This window comes from Zingiber officinale, chromosome 3A (genome assembly GCF_018446385.1).
Source record: "Zingiber officinale cultivar Zhangliang chromosome 3A, Zo_v1.1, whole genome shotgun sequence".
Taxonomy (NCBI): Eukaryota; Viridiplantae; Streptophyta; class Magnoliopsida; order Zingiberales; family Zingiberaceae; genus Zingiber; species Zingiber officinale.
The window spans coordinates 65,258,193-65,267,395 of NC_055990.1; positions in this window are offsets into that span (position 1 = coordinate 65,258,193).

Genomic DNA, 9,203 nt, shown 5'->3' on the forward strand with positions numbered 1-9,203 from the left:
CTAGATTCAGCAAAATAAGTATATAGCATTCAGTATTTTACTTTCAGCAGTGGCACTGTACCGGATTAGATATCCACTGGGCTGGACTCCCATAGTCGTCCCTAGGTTTAGCTAACCTAGTAAACCCTACTAGATTCGGAACTTGCAATCCCGGGTTTAGATAGGGATGCGCGCACAGCAAGTACAGTTGCCAGGGCCCTCAGCAGCATGTTTAGTATTTTCACTTATTATATGTATAGCTTTTCAAATTCACAATCAGTTATGTGAGTTCAGCTTGGTTACAGATCATGTTCAGCTTAGTTCAGTTCCATGGTTTGTTTTCAGTTTCAGTTTTCATGCTCAGCTCTATTTTCGCAAGTATGATAACTTATGTTCAGTTCTTGATTGCTATGCTTGTATGATCACATGCCATGCCATGTTTAGCCTAGTCAGTATATTTCAAATAGCATGCTTTGAAAATCATATCTGCATCGTATGCATGTTTTTGTGAGGTAGATGGTTTCTTACTAAGCTTTTTAGCTTACAGATGCTACTTTTCTTATACTGCAGATACAGGTAAAAGAAAAGTGGACTAGTGGTGGCTGGAGGGCAATGCAGACCAAGATGTGTGTGGGAGGAACCTGGAATAAAGATCTGAGGGATCTAGTTTTATTTTACTACGCATTAGAACTTGAAACAAGTCTAGTTATTAAAGTCTTGTTCTCTTTTCCCTTATGCTTCGCATTCTAGTATGGTTAATGGTATGAACTAGTGAACATGCATTATATTATGTCTTGAATGTTGCCCAATGCATGATAGAATAGTTATTAGCATTTGTAGAGCTGTTTCACTGATTTTGGCACGAAATCTGCTGAAATCAGAGTTTCAGCTCGAAATCAGAAACCCCTGATCGGTCAGCAGACCGATCAGGGATCTGGTTCTGCGAACAGAAACTTTCTGATCGATCCTGGATCGATCGGGAGCTGGATCGCGGCTCACTGATCGGTCTCACTGACCGATCAGGGACCAGCTGGATCGGTCGGCAGACCGATCCAGCAGCGTACAGAATTGCTGCCTAGTTATGGATCGGTCGGTTGAACGATCCGGAGGTTCCTACCGTACCAGTATCAGTAGATTGGTCTGTGGATCGATCCGAAGTTTATTATCAGTTGTAAACACCTCCCTTAGCATGTGTACAACTCCTAGGTACACCTAGAATACTAAGATCAGATTTTAAAGATCATAGTTTAGCAAAATTTTAGTTAGCCCAGCTTTCCGCACAGTATAGTTTAGCATAATTGTAGCGACCGGCCTTACAGCCAGTACCCAGAAGGTGGGTCGTTACAAACATTGTTCACATGCATAACTTAGATAATTCAAAAACTTAAATAGATCTATCCACCAGCACTTCCACACACATCTTCATTGCCTTTCCTGCTCTGCTCCCCTTAAACAATCCATTCCTTGCCTTTATCTACAGTACAAGGAAAACGTGTAGCTATAAGCCAAAGGCTTAGTGAGATCCTTGCCTACCCATAAATCCGAAAAACACATAACATAACATAACATGTAGAAACCATAGCATAGCATAACATAGCATGGAGAATCATAACACAGAACATATCTTATCATGTAAAAACCATAACATCTCATAACATAACATGAGGGAAAACAGAACATAATATATCATATCACATAAGGAGCATAACATATCAGAGTATAGCATGTGAGTGTATATCATGATTCATATCACTTTCTGTAAGCACATATCATGAAGCCTATCATATCATGTAAACATGTATCATAACTCATACCTGTTCATAAGGGTGCATAAACAAAATTTCATAAATATGTGCATGTAGATGCAATATGTATATTTTAAAAACATGTATCATGGAATGCACATATGCATCATGCTTCTTTCAAAACATATAGTATACATACTTGAATATCATATCATCATCATGAGAAGGGCCCCGGCTTGTACCACATGTAAACATAAATGCGCGCAATCCCTAGAACAGGATAACTAGCCCCGAACCTACTAGTGATCTAGGTCCATTCATAGTCCGTCGACCTAGGGGCGTACTGAGGAGCCCATCCCTTAACGAGGTCCGTTCATAGTCCATCGACCCCGGCGCGCTTATGGAGTCCACCCTTGGTACAAGCCATACAAAGTAAAATATCATGCATATCATATCTCATCATATCATACATGTCATAATTCTTGTCATATCATGAAGAGAGCTCTTGATCCCCAACTTAAGGGAAGCATCTCTTTACCATAGCATGAAGAGTGCTCTTGATCCCAAGTTAAGGGAAGCAACTCTTTTTCATAACATGAAGAGTGCTCTCGGTCCCAACTTAAGGGAAGCAACTCTTTTTCATAACATGAAGAGTGCTCTCGGTCTCAACTTAAGGGAAGCAACTCTTTTTCATAACATGAAGAATGCTCTTGGTCCCAACTTAAGGGAAGCAACACTTTAGGCTTTTCTTCTTACATAAGCGATTCACACATGCATTATATAACATGTTCTTATCATAACATAAAGTATAACATGTTATTTTCTTATCATCAAACTTGGCATATCATCTCATGAACTTAGCATAACATATCATGAACATAGCATATCATATCATGAGTCTAGCATATCATATCATGACCATAGCCTATCATGTCATAAGTCTATCATATCATATCATAAACATGGCACATCTTATCATAAGACATAGAAATGCAACATATCGTAAATCATATTTTCATCACATCATAAAGCATGAAAGCTTAATCTACTTATATATCAAAGGCTACATATAATAAAAATGCATAAGCATGTTTGGTTAGGTTTAAACTCTTTCCTAACCCAATTAATCCATCTTGGCCGAACCATATCAGTAGGTTTCAACCTCATTTCATTCCATATGAAGCATAGAACTTATCCACATAACATGTAAACTTGATCTAAGCACATACAAGGCATTATATTTCATGAATAAGCATGTTTGAGTTTAAAACTCTAACCTTAACCCATTTATCTCAATTTGGCCGAAACATATCAGTAGGGTTCTTATATCATTTGGTTCCATATGAAGCATAGAACTTATCCACATAACATGTAAACTTGATCTAAGCACAACCAAGGCATTATATTTCATGAATAAGCATGTTTGAGTTCAAAACTCTAACCTTAACCCATTTATCTCAATTTGGCCGAAACATATCAGTAGGGTTCTTATATCATTTGGTTCCATATGAAGCATAGAACTTATCCACATAACATGTAAACTTGATCTAAGCACATACAAGACATTATATTTCATGAATAAGCATGTTTGAGTTCAAAACTCTAACCCTAACCCATTTATTTCAATTTGGCCGTAACATATCAGTAGGGTTTCATGTCTTTTTATTCCATAAGAAGCATAGGACTTAAACATGTAACATGCACATTTAATCTAAGTACCTATAGAGCATTGTACAAGTACCTACAAGGCACTATACTTCATGAATAAGCCTATTTGAGTTTAAAACTCTAACCCTAACCCATTTATTTTCATTTGGCCGAAACATATCAGTAGGGTCTCATATCATTTTATTCCATAAGGAGCATAAAACTTAAACATATGACAAGCCCATTTAATCTAAGTGCATACAAGGTATTGTACTTCATGATCTAAGCATTTTTGAGTTCAAAACATTAACCCTAACCCATTTATTTCAATTTGTCCAAACATATCAATAGGGTTTCATACCATTTTATTCCATAAGGAGCATAAAACTTAAACATATAACAAGCCCATTTAATCTAAGTGCATACAAGGTATTGTGCTTCATGATCTAAGCATATTTGAGTTCAAAACTTTAACCCTAACCCATTTATTTCAATTTTTTTGCCAAACATATCAGTAGGGTTTCATACCATTTTATTCCATAAGAAGCATAAAAACCTTGGTTATAAACATGTAAAAATTCATACAACACAAAGAGGTACAACTAGTATGGTTTCTATCTAGAATTCTTGACCTAAGGCCTTATAATCAATTTTGGCCGAACCATATAGAGAGGTATCTCTTTTTTTTTTCACAACATGAAGAATGAAGACTTAACTAACAACATGAGAAATTCATATATCATAGAGTAGAAAAAATTAAGCATATGATCAAAGAAAACTTGTTCTAGGTCCTCTCTTCCATCCTTGGCCGAAACATGCAATAAGGCTCTAAATTTCTCGTTTTCTTTTTCTATAACCTGAAGCATCTCTTATCACTTGTTAACCCTAAGTGACTACCTATTCTTTATCTTGACCACATTCTTGCAAGAAAAGTTTTAGAGTTTCAAAAAACATTTTAAACCGAAGCTACTTGTACTGCAGTGAGGAGATACTCACATCCTTGCGCTTGTTTTCCTTAGAGATTTAACCTTTGTTGTGGATCCTTCCTAGAGAGGGGAAGCTTCCTTGCTCCTTGGTCTTGGCAAGAAGAGGAAATGGAGAAGAAGAGGTCACGGTGGAGGAGGAGGGAGTAGGAAGGTGAATGAGGAAAAATGCCAACTCATTTTAATTTCCTCCTTTTATTCATCATGACAGGAGGAAGGAAAAATATATTTTTCTTCTTCCTTTCTTTTACTCTCTTCATAATTAAGAGAAAAGTCTAGATACATCCCTTCTTGGTGAGTAAGAAAAGAATATTCTAGAGCATCTCTTCATTAGAGAGGAAGAAGACAACTCTCACTTCTCCTTCTAAGAGAAGAGCCTTTTCTTCTTACATTTAATTGTGGTTTCCCTCTCTTTTTTAACAATAATTTCTCTTGGTCTAGTGGTTATCTTATTCAGACATCTAATGAAAGATCTAGAGTTCAAGTCCTAGACCTTATATATTTTTATTTCTATTTAATTTGTTTAAGTGTTCGGCTAGGAGCAAAATTTAACTAAAGCATATATATATTTTTTCTTTATTCATGATAAAATATTCTATAATTTTGCTAAGGACCCTATGGGTGTTACAGTCTCCCATACCTCATAAAAGTTCATCCTCGAACTTTAAAAAAAAGTTCCGGTAACTCAGAACTTCCTACTGAGCGCATCTACTACCTTGTTTGCTTTTCCCGGATGATAGAAGATCTCGCAATCATAATCCTTGACTTGCTCGAGCCATCTCCGTTGTCGCATGTTTAGTTCTTTCTGTGTAAAGAAATATTTCAGACTCTGGTGATCTGTATAAATTTTACACTGGGCCCCATATAGATAATGCCTCCATATCTTGAGAGCAAAGACTACAGCGGCTAGCTCTAAGTCATGTGTGGGATAATTCTTTTCATGCTCCTTGAGTTGTCGAGAGGCATACGCAATGACTTTTCCATTATGCATAAGTACAGCTCCGAGTCCCAATCTGGAAGCATCGCTGTACATATCGAATCCCCCGTTACTTTATGGAAGAGTGAGAATTGGAGCACTAGTCAATTTTCTCTTCAACTCTGCGAAGCTTCTCTCACAGTCCTCCGTCCATTCGTACCTCTTGTTCTTCTTGGTGAGGGCCGTCATGGGGGCTGCAATTCTGGAAAAACCCTCTACGAATTTCCGATAATAGCCGGCTAGTCTGAGGAAACTTCGGATTTCACTGGCATTCTTTGGTCTGTTCCAGTTACTCACGGCTTCTATCTTGCTTGGGTCTACCATAATTCCGTCCTTAGAGATCACGTGACCCAAAAACGACACCTGGTCAAGCCAAAATTCGCACTTTGAGAATTTGTCATACAATTGTCTCTCCCGGAGAATTTGTAATGTTATGCTCAGGTGCTCAGCGTGCTCTTCCTGGGTCTTCGAGTAGATAAGAATATCATCGATGAAGACTATCACAAATTTATCGAGATATTCCGAGAACACTCGATTCATCAATTCCATGAATAGGGCAGGAGCATTTGTAACTCCGAAGGGCATTACTACGAATTCATAATGTCCGTATCTCGTTCGGAAGGCCGTCTTTGGTATATCATCTTATTTCACTTTCACTTGATGATAGCCAGATCTCAAATCAATCTTGGAGAAAATGGTGGCACCTTTCAATTGGTCAAATAAGTCATCAATCCGAGGTAAAGGGTACCTGTTCTTGATTGTTACCTTATTCAGCGCTCGGTAATCTATGCACATTCGCATAGATCCATCCCTTTTCTTCACAAATAGTACGGGAGCTCCCCATGGAGAGTGGCTAGGGCGAATAAGTCCCTTGTCAAGTAACTCCCGTAACTGTTCCTGTAGCTCTTTCAATTCAGCTGGCGCTATACGGTAGGGTGCCTTAGAGATCGGTTTAATACCAGGAATCAATTCGATCTCAAATTCAATTTCTCTGTCAGGTGCTAACCCTAGCAGTTCATCGGGGAAGACATCTGGAAAGTTGCATACAACTCTGACATTCTCTAGCTTCTGATCCTCTGCTCTACTTGCATCGACCACATGTGCTAGAAACCCCATGCATCCATTGCCCAACAGCTTCCGTGCTTCCAGAGCTGATAGGAATTTCTCAGTCTCTCCCCTTGGCATTCCGCTAAATTCAAATATCAATTTTGCCTCGGGCCGGAAGACCACCTTTCTTTTACGGCACTCAATCGAAGCTCCGTATTTGCTCAAAAAATCCATGCCCAATATTATATCATAATCCTGCATATCCAGCACTATCAGATCACAGTATAGTTCCCTGTCTGCGATTCGGATAGGTGCGGCTCGCAGCATATGAGTGGATGACATTACTTCTCCTGAAGGCAGGGTCGTTAAAAATTTGCCATCTAAGGCTTGCGGTGGCATATCTATCTTACTTGTGAAGGGTGTAGAGATAAACGAGTGTGTTGCCCCAGTGTCAAATAATACAATAGCATACTGACTGAAAATGAGTATCTGACCTGTGACAACAGTCGAAGCGTTCGCCACATCTTCTCTAGTGAGGGAGTGGATCCTGGCATTCGTCATAGCTGGCGGGGCTTCCAGTCTTCCTTGGCCAATCTAAAAGCCCCACGATGCTTTCCACAGTCTTAAGCCACGCCTGAGTATCCCATGGCTCACAGTTTCCGGAGAAGGCTTCTGGCTTCAGCCTCTGCCACTGAATCAGGTATGCCTCTTGTCGGACCACTAGAATAGGAACTACCGGTGGTACCGGTGCCAGAGGTACTGGTACAGCCGCAGGTATAATAGGTATCGCATTCGGGTTCCCTGGTGGGGTAACAGGATTCCCTTGCTGATTCATCAATGCAGTGATCGCTTGTTGCTATTCCATGACCTGACGCTGGAGCTCGGTAATCACATGCATCAGATCGGGTGGAGGTACCGTCTCATCTGCTCGGGTATTTCGTGTTCTAACCATGCTTTATCTTCATAAATCACAATAAACTAATATAAGTTATCGTTATTCATGACCAGGCTACCCTAAGGTTGTTATTGTTCCTAATCTACCATCATATATATCTAAGCTAAAAATGTTATAACTAAATAAATAAGATAATAAGCATGCATATTATCAAACATCATAAAGAAATAGATCAAGCATAAATATCACATCAAAATAAAATTTAAGCATAAAATTCTTACTTGGAGCGGCAATATAAAGGCTTGATGTGTGTGTAGTGGAAGGTAGACCTGCTCTGATACCAAACTGTAACGCCCGCCCTTCCAGGTAGCACTAAGGCCACCCTAGAGGGCTGCAATTCATCTTGTCATAGAGTTTTGAACTCAAACATGCTTATTCATGAAATATAATGCCTTGTATGTGCTTAGATCAAGTTTACATGTTATGTGGATAAGTTCTATGCTTCATATGGAACTAAATGATATAAGAACCCTACTGATATGTTTCGGCCAAATTGAAATAAAGGTGTTAGGGTTAGAGTTTTGAACTCAAACATGCTTATTCATGAAATATAATGCCTTGTATGTGCTTAGATCAAGTTTACATGTTATGTGGATAAGTTCTATGCTTCATATGGAACCAAATGATATAAGAACCCTACTGATATGTTTCGGCCAAATTGAGATAAATGGGTTAAGGTTAGAGTTTTGAACTCAAACATGCTTATTCTGGAAATATAATGCCTTGTATGTGCTTAGATCAAGTTTACATGTTATGTGGATAAGTTCTATGCTTCATATGGAACCAAATGATATAAGAACCCTACTAATATGTTTCGGCCAAATTGAGATAAATGGGTTAAGGTTAGAGTTTTGAACTCAAACATGCTTATTCATGAAGTATAATGCCTTGTATGTGCTTAGATCAAGTTTACATGTTATGTGGATAAGTTCTATGCTTCATATGGAATGAAATGAGGTTGAAATCTACTGATATGGTTCGGACAAGATGGATTAATTGGATTAGGAAAGAGTTTAAACCTAACCAAACATGCTTATGCATTTTCATGATATGTAGCCTTTGATATATAATTAGATTAAGCTTTCATGCTTTATGATGTGATGAAAATATGCTTTACGATATGTTGCATTTCTATATCTTATGATAAGATGTGCCATGTTTATGATATGATATGATAGACTTATGACATGATAGGCTATGGTCATGATATGATATGCTAGACTCATGATATGATATGCCATGTTCATGATATGTTATGCTAAGTTCATGAGATGATATGCCAAGTTTGATGATAAGAAAATAACATGTTATACTTTATGTTATGATAAGAACATGTTATATAATGCATGTGTGAATGGCTTATGTAAGAAGAAAAGCCTAAAGTGTTGCTTCCCTTAAGTTGGGACCAAGAGCATTCTTCATGTTATGAAAAAGAGTTGCTTCTCTTAAGTTGGGACCAAGAGCACTCTTCATGTTATGAAAAAGAGTTACTTCCCTTAAGTTGGGATCAAGAGCACTCTTCATGCTATGGTAAAGAGATGCTTCCCATAAGTTGGGGATCAAGAGCTCTCTTCATGATATGACAAGAATTATGACATGTATGATATGATGAGATATGATATGCATGATATTTTACTTTGTATGGCTTGTACCAAGGGTGGGCTCCATAAGCGCCCCGGGGTCGACGGACTATGAACGGACCTCGTTAAGGGATGGGCTCCTCAGTACGCCCCTAGGTCGACGGACTATGAACGGACCTAGATCCCTAGTAGGTTCGGGGCTAGCTACCCTGTCCTAGGGATTGCGCGCATTTATATTTACATGTGGTACAAGCCGGGGCCCTTCTCATGATGATGATATGATATTCAAGT